An 8,173-nucleotide genomic window follows, 5' to 3' on the forward strand; every position below is an offset into this window, starting at 1 on the left:
AGAAAGTTTAATGAATAGAAGAACGTTGGGGGTGGAGTAGAACCGGACAAGGAGTAGTCTGGAGATGAATGTGAGAAGGGAGGGAGAGGCAGCAGAAATAAAAGTGAAACTGTTTAAGCAGCATATTCCAGAAGTCCTGAGGCCTTTCTGAGTGTAGCCTTCATTGATTTGAGATCTACTATACCATTCTCTCACGAGGAAGGAAAACCTATAATAGCAGCAGGCTGTAAGAGAAACCCAGTTTGGGAATATTTTAATGCAGTTCCTCTACCAAAGAGTAAGACAGGCATGCATGCAAGATGCAAACAGTGCAACAAAGAAATGCAAGGTCTGGTTGTCTGAATGAACCAAAATCATGAGAAGTGTTCTCTCTCGGGATATTAAATATCGGCTAATTGAATAGTCGAGTAACCTCATGAAATTTTATCCGCTAGTTGACTATTCGATAGTCCCCGAGGGCAGGGCCAGAAGCCACTGTATCAGAGGCAGCAGCACAAGATGCCAGGCGGGAGCTGGTCCATGAGGGGAGAGAGTTTAAAAACCAACTCCTCTTGTGGACCAGCTGCCTGTTGCCTTGTGCTGTTGCTTCCGAGAAAGAGAAAGCAGCGTGAGGTGGCAGTAGTCCCTGTCTAGTGGGGGGTCCGAGCTCCCAGACCCAGCGTGAGCCAGAACTGAGCCGGGCCACCTACCTGCCCCTTAATACGCTTGAAATGCACAGCTGAAACAGGGGTGGGTCCCGGACTTAGCGTGAGCCAGGACTGAGCTGGGTTGCCTGCCTACCCAGCTCCTAATACACTTTAAATGCAGAGCTGCAGCAGGGGTAAGTCCCAGAGCCGTTGCAAGCCAGGACTGAGCCAGCCTGCTGCTAAATTTACTGGCAGGGAGAGAGGAAGAGGGAAATGAATGTAGTCTATAGCATTAACCTATAAGCTTTTGCTTATCGGTTAATTGACTATATTATTATATCGCTAGTTCCTTTTCATAAAGATGAAAGGAACATGTCTGAACATGCAGGATCTTCAGGTTGGTAAAGTTTTATTTTCATACTTCTTTCTTAAGGTGTGCCTGTATTCCTTCTGGACTATTCTTAAATTCTCATTCTATCTATCTTCAAAACCACAATCATATTCTACAGTTTCAGAGTTATCTACCACTGATAATGTTCATCATGTATGTCACACACAGCCACAATAGTAAAAAGAAAAAAGTCTCCTCCATCTAGAAGCAACCATAGAAAAGTTTGTGATAAGAACCAGATGATTACAAAAAGAGGCTATTGATAAAAACAATTGCCAGGTTTGTTTATTCAACAAACTCTCCTTTCCATATAATTGAGAACCCACACTTCATTAACATGGTTCAGTCATTAAGATTAGGGATGTTAGATCTCGGGTAAAAAAAGGTTGTGTAACCGCATTAAATCTTTGCGGTTACATGACTATTTGATAGTCCCCAGGGGCGGGGCTGGCAGCCAGTGCACTCCCGGCCCCACACTCTGGGAGCCCCCTTCCACTCCGCACTGTTGTCTCTGTATCAGAGGCAGCAGTGTGGGATGGCAGGAGGAGCTGGTCTGCGAGGGGAGCCATTTAAAAAACCAGCTCCCTTTGTGGGCCAGAAGCCCGCGCTGCTGCCTCTGATACACAGAGGCAGCCGTGTGGGGCGGCAGCAGCCCCTGCCTGTGTGTGTGTGTGTGGGGGGGGGGGGGTCCAAGCTCTCCATGGACAGAGGCTGCTCCGCAGGATGCGGAGCAGCCTCTGTCTGCAGGGAGCTCAGAGCCCCCGGGGACAGGGGTTGCTACCACGAAGCAGCCTCTGCCTGCAGCAGGCCCAGGCTCCCTGCAGATAGAGGCTGCTCCACATCTCCTGAAGCAGCCTCCCTTATTGCCCTGCTGCTGCTCTAATTGAGGCAGCAGTGCAGCGGGGGGGGGGGGGGGGAGACACGGACGACACACACAACAGAGTAGGTGCTGGGGGGAACCAGCTTGTAATCAGCACCGGCTCCTGCTCCACCCCATCAGAGGCAGTGGGGGGGGAGGGAATGCAAGTAGTGAAAAAGATTAACTGTTAAGCCTAGGCTTATCAGTTAATTATCTAGTTGACTACTTGTTGACATCCCTAATTAAGATACAGTTCACCCAATAGAGCAGTTCACCCAACAAAGCAGATGTCGCAGGCAAACTGCTGGATAAAGTGTATGAAAAAGAAATTGAGGCGTGTGCAAAAAGTCTAGAGGTTAAAATTGTTAACCTGAGTCTCGATGGGAGCAATGTCCACAATAATCCTGAGCAGTTGCTCTGAAAAAAGTGGGAGGAACCAAGCTCTCTCTCCCACAAGATATGTGATGGAACTCAGTAGTGGATTGTTTTGGGCACTACATCAAGAACTGGCCTAGTCTGATGAAAGTTTGAACAAAACTGTGAAGAAATAGATGGCACTGTTACAGCCAAAGTTCTCAACACTGGCCTTAAGAGAAATATCAAATGCATGCTGAGTACCCTGAAGCCTATTTCCGTAGCTTTAAACAAAATTCAGGGAAATCTCTGGTTTACTGTTGACCTCATTGAAGTTTGGAAGGAAACGACTGAGATCTTAAAAAAGAGAAATATGCAATGACAAAGTTGAGTTACGAGCATTAAAAAGTGAACGGGACAAGCACTATTTCCAGCTCATTTTCTTGCAAATATTCTCAATACCTTGTTCCAGGGTCAAACCTTAACTGTCAAAGAAGCAGAGTTGGCTATGATACAGGCATCCAGCAATCATCCCTCCATATTGCCAACTATAATAAACTTCAGAGCAAAGGGTGAACCATATATGTTTGCTGATGACGTTTTATAGACAGTCACACTGGTGAACTGGAAGTCACTTAAGCACTTGGATTCAGAGACTGTTGAAGCGATAATCTCATTTTTAACAGCAGTGGCCGCTTCTGCTAGTCTAGAAAGAATATTTTCTTCCTTGGACTAATTAACTCCAAATTAAATAGTTTGGGACATGAAAAAGAAGGAAAGCTTGTTTTTCCTTTTCCAGATTATGAACAGACAGGAAAATAAAGGTAAAGACAACTAAGTGAGCTGCAGACGCCAATATTTTAAGTGTCTCATGCTGACCTAGCTGACAATAGATCTGTTGTTTTTTTAAATATTTCATTTCACTATTTTAGTTAAAAACAATTTTAACAAAAACAAACCTGATTTAAAAAAAACAAACAAACCATGAATGTTTAACTCAAGTCAAGAAAATCACATTGCTTGCTTTGTTAAAATATTATGTGTTTGCTGTTGGAAAAAAAATCCAGAATACATGTTTTATTTAACAAAAACAACAATCTAAATGTCTGTCTGGTGATGTTCTCTTAATATATCACGTCAAACAAATCCTCCAAATAGTAATGATTAAACTATTGAATTGGAGATAGTTCACCTCCCCAATGACTTAATATCTGCTTCAATTCTCTTTGGTAAATGAAATAATCAATCAATTTTCTGATATAACTTTAAAACTAATCTGAAAAGTCTTCAAAATAAATCAGTTTAAAAATATATAGTGTGTACTTTCTAAAAATGAAACCTACATTTACCTGAGTTGCGAAGATTATATATTATTATAACAACCAAAAAGAATGTACCTTTATGTAGAAAACCGTGATTAAATCGTGTCTTCCTGACTAGTGATTTAAATCACGATTCAAATCAAACACACCTTGATGAATATATAAATTTACAAGATTAACTTATTGCTCATTAATTTGTGTCCAGCAGGATCAGAATAACTGGAATTTAATTAAATGCACAAAGCATATAAAATTGATTTTATTAAACAAGTCCTTAATACAGTATGACCTATTGTGCCATATTTGTAAAATTTGACCTAAAAATGTATTGCCATATTCGTAAAAATTTATTGTGCCATATTTGTAAAACTTGCCCTCCCAATTCTCTATGTAAAAAGCAGCTTTTAACGCCAAGTTTTAGTAACTGTTCATAGATTCAATATATTTATTTAAATGTTATAAGAAATTATAGTATTAATTTCAAATTACATTTTAAGTTTAATTTAAAAAAAATATCATTTAAACTCAAAAATCCAATTGAAATACAGTTTGTTTGTTTTTTCATTTTCAACTAAAATTGTTAAATTTTATCCAGCCTGGTAGTATTGGAGGCCTGTGATATACAGAAGTTCAGACTATATGATCTGGTGGTCCTTTCTGGCATTAAACTCTTTGACTCTAAAGACAGCTACTGAAGCCATCACAACTTACAAGTTTTAGGTTAAAATAAGATCAGTAAAACCCTAAAGCAAAAAACTGAGAACATGCTTAAAGATATAGTAGGAGTAAAGAATGGAGTTTTTTGCTGGGATGATGGGGGAGGCGGGGGGGGGGTTAATTTTGGGGGAGAAGGAGAGTAAATTAAGCAAGTTACTTGGAAAAACTATTTTGAACATGCCAATAAGTAAGTGTAAAAGGATTTTATGAGTCATAGTTTGACTAATCCCATAATTACTAACACCAGTGTAGTTTTCTTCGGAGAGTAGCCTCCGGATAAGCAAATTAGATTTCTTCAAATAAAATGGATTTGCACAGTTTTTTCTACTGCCATATAATTTTGCCAATGGAAAAAAAACCTAGAATTGTCTTGTCACAAAATCACTCCAGGATTTGTAATAAAGGGATCTTTTTTGAAGATAATTTACACCCATGTTCATAGTAAGATTGAAAGGCTGGTAACGATAGTTTTCATTGACACTGGGGTGGGGAACCTCAGGCCCGGGGGACAGATGTTCCCCTTGGCTTGCCTGGATCTGGCCTCCAAGGCTCATGATCCCTCCCAGAACTGGGGAGCCTGTGCTAGTGCCCTAACTCCCCCTTTCTGCCCCCAACCTGAGGCTGGAACACATAATCTACTAGACTCCCCCCCCCCCCCAGGCTCAAGTGTGCAAGGGAAATGTGTGGAGCATCTTTCTCCTTCTCAGTCAGGAGCCACATAAATGGGTTTTTGGGGGGGGGTTTTTTTGCTTCTCGTGTATGGCCCTCGACAGATTTGAGGTGACTCACCCCATGATTTACACATTTCAAAGCGAACTGCAAAAAGAATATGTGCACCAATTTTTACTTCTTTAGAATGTACATAAAAATGCCTGAAAGGACAGTTCATTTTCTCTCCCTCTCTCTCTCTCTATATATATTATATTAATTTAAAAGTTTTTCCTGCTGTGCAATGACATCATCATGCTCTCTGGCTGCAAAGTGGCTGAGAGAGGTGGAGTGGCCAGCATAGCGAGCAACCCCCTAGTTTACCTTAAATATTAGAAACACCACATATAGAGCATCCTGTCTTTATAGGAAGATTGAATATAGGCAATCATTAATTGAAGATGTAGGCGCTGTAAATAATGAATTATTCTTGTGTTTTCAGAATTTTAAACAGGTGTAAAAAAAGAGCTTTAAATGGTCAACATAAAAATTCTTCCCCCTACTCAACTGTCCATATTTCAGTCTCTTGAGCTGCCAAACCCCACAAATCTCCATGTGTTCACAGTTCTACAGGAAAAACAATCTGGAAGGGTTCTTTATTCCTAATGTAAAGTTCACATAGAAAATCTTTAAGATGAAAAACCCTATTCTTTCTACAGTACATCATGAGTCAGCAATAAAAAGATTCTCTTTTTTTCCCCCTTCAAGTAACCTTTGAAATCTGCAAGCCCAAAAAGTAGCTAGCATAGGGCTTGAATGTGAGACTATTCACTGTTTTCAGCCCTTACCTTCTTAGTTGAAGGCATAGGTAAGTTCACAATATTACCATCAGAAAGGAGGTGTGTCCCAGCCGCTGCGATAAAGCTGCAGGACAATAATTTCCCCTATTCAACTTCCTTCTAAGAATCCAGTTAAGGGAAGCTAAAGGAGAGTCTCAGAATATGTCTATGCGACCAGCTGGACCTAGTAGACATGATAAATCAACCACCAATTGCTCTAGTCCACCTCAATAAGAAGTACAAGGGGAGTTGACACTCCGCAGTGAAGAGATCTAAGTCAGTCAACTTCAGCTATGCTATTCACATAGCTGAAGTTGCACAGCTCAGAGTCCTTAGACTGTTCTCCCGGATAGTGTAGACCAGCACTCAATAGTCAGAGGAAGACGTTCCAGTGCTGATAAGGGGCACAAGCCGAAGCCACTTTCCTCCACTAGAGTTGAAACTTTATGATACACTCACAAAAAAATTAGCAGATAGCTAGCTTTAGGTCAGACCAGTGTTTCTCAACCAGTGGTACACATACCCTTAGGGGAACTTGAGAGAAGTCTGGGGGGGTGCATCAACACAAGTGAAATGGGGCAAAAAATGTCTGAGATTTTGTCCTGCAAAGAGGATCAGGAATGGGGCAGTGGCATGTGCCTGTCAAATTGAACGTTCAGAGCCGTGCGCCTGGACGTTAACAGCCACTCCGCACACACGCCCCAGTGCTGGTGGGACAGGCACGTGGCTGCGGTGGCTCCAGTGAGATCTAGGGCAGTTCCAAGTTGGGGAGCGGGGTGGGTTTGGGCAGGGAGAAAAAAAAAAATCACTTCCACAGCCACCTCTCCTAGTTTGTTTTCCCAGCAGGGAGGGAGGCTGAACCTTGGAGGTGCGCATTACACCCACCCAGGTCAGCAGCTCAGTACAATGCATCCCTATCACTCCTTCCTCCGGACGCTGCAGAGAGGAACTATAAGGCGGTGAAGTGGCACAATAAGCTTTGCTTCAAAGGATGCCCCCACATCAGTGGTGGGGAGAGAGGGGGCAGCTGTCCCGGGCGCCACTCTGGGGGGTGGTTCCCACGGGGCTGAGGTCTGAGTGCACAACCCACGGGGCGAGCCTGGCACTGGCGGGCCGCTCACTCCGCGCAGACAAGCCACCGAGGAAGGGCCAGGTGGCGGGAACAGGTACTCTGGGGCCTGGCTCCGGGAAAGGAACGGGAGGGCGGGGTGCCTGGCGCCGTGGGAGGGCAGAGCTGGAGCGGGGTGGGCGGGGGGGCCTGGCTCTGGGGGAAGACACTGGGTCAGACCAGGCAAAAGGAGGCGAGCACTGGGGAGCACTGGGGAGCAGTGGGGAGCAGTGGGGAGCAGTGGGGAGCAATGAGGAGCAGTGGGGAGCAGTGGGGAGCAGTGGGGAGCAGTGGGGAGCAGGGTCCCCTCACTTGCACTGACACTGAGACTCTCACCCACGGGGCGCGCAAAGCCCCTGCGGTGGGGCTGAGGGGGCGGGCGCGCGGCGGCTGAGGGGGCTATGAAACCCCGGGCGGGCTCTGAGGCCCGGAGCAGGCGGAGGCGGAGGCGGTAGATCAGGCCCGGGCAGGACGGGGGCCCCACGGCGAGTCGCGCCGCCCGGCCCGCGCAAGGCAGACACACGCACACCGCGGCCGAAGCCTTTATTCGCCGAACAGACGCGGCCGCGCGCCGCGCGCTCCCGGGCCCGGCGGCTCCCGCCTCCAGGCAGCGGCGCTTGCGCACGCGCGTTGCGGCCCCGCGGCCGCCTCAGCCGCCAAGCCCGCGCCCGCCCGCCCGGCAGGGGCGGCCCCGGCCGAGGGAGCGCAGGCCCCGCGGCCCCTCGCCCACCCCCGGCACGTACCGTGGCTCCGGGGCCCGCTCTCCGCCTCAGGCCGCCGCCCAGCTCCGCCGCGAGGACAAAGGCGCCAACCGACCCGCCCAACCGCCGTCGTACCGCACGGCGAGGCGCTGCGCGTGCCGTAACGGGGGGAGGGCGGAAGTGCGACAGCGCCGCGATTTACGGCGGGCCCCGGAGACGGTCACGTGCCGCGCCCGCCATGACAGCAGAGGCCGCGGCAGTGGGGGCAGCGACGAAATGGCAGCCCGCTCGAGATCCCAGCATGCAACGCGGCAGCCCCGAGCGAGCGGCACGCAGCCCCGGGGAATGCTGGGACTCGTAGTCACTCCGCGGGGCGCCTGCCAGCGGCGGCAGCAGCGTCCCCCGGCCCGGACCCCCCCCCCGGGCGTCCCCCTCTAGCCCCTCCCCCCCGCAACTCTCCCTCCCCCACCTCGCAACCCCTCCCCTCCCGTCACCCCTCCCCCCGCCCCCAGCCCCTCCCCCATCATCCCCACCCCCCGCAACCCCTCCCCTCCCGTCACCCCTCCCCCGCCCCCAGCCCCTCCCCCATCACCCCTCCCCTCCCGTCA

The 8,173-nt window shown here is 47.8% G+C and overlaps 1 protein-coding gene across 3 annotated transcripts in view; it reads right to left on the reverse strand.

Moving 5' to 3' along the window:
- Positions 1-7,845, reverse strand: part of NCOA5 (nuclear receptor coactivator 5) — a 28,343-nt gene extending 20,498 nt beyond the window's left edge. Inside the window, exon 1 of one of the 3 annotated variants that reach the window (XM_075916198.2) lies at positions 7,608-7,845. The gene's annotated coding sequence lies outside the window, so the exon portion shown is untranslated. The remainder of the gene's footprint in view (positions 1-7,607) is intronic. The other 2 variants (XM_075916200.2, XM_075916199.2) reach the window with 2 other exon arrangements.
- Positions 7,846-8,173: the final 328 nt, after the last annotated feature.

The sequence above is a fragment of the Pelodiscus sinensis genome, chromosome 17 (assembly GCF_052426305.1).
Source record: "Pelodiscus sinensis isolate ZL-2025 chromosome 17, ASM5242630v1, whole genome shotgun sequence".
NCBI classification, from domain to species: Eukaryota; Metazoa; Chordata; order Testudines; family Trionychidae; genus Pelodiscus; species Pelodiscus sinensis.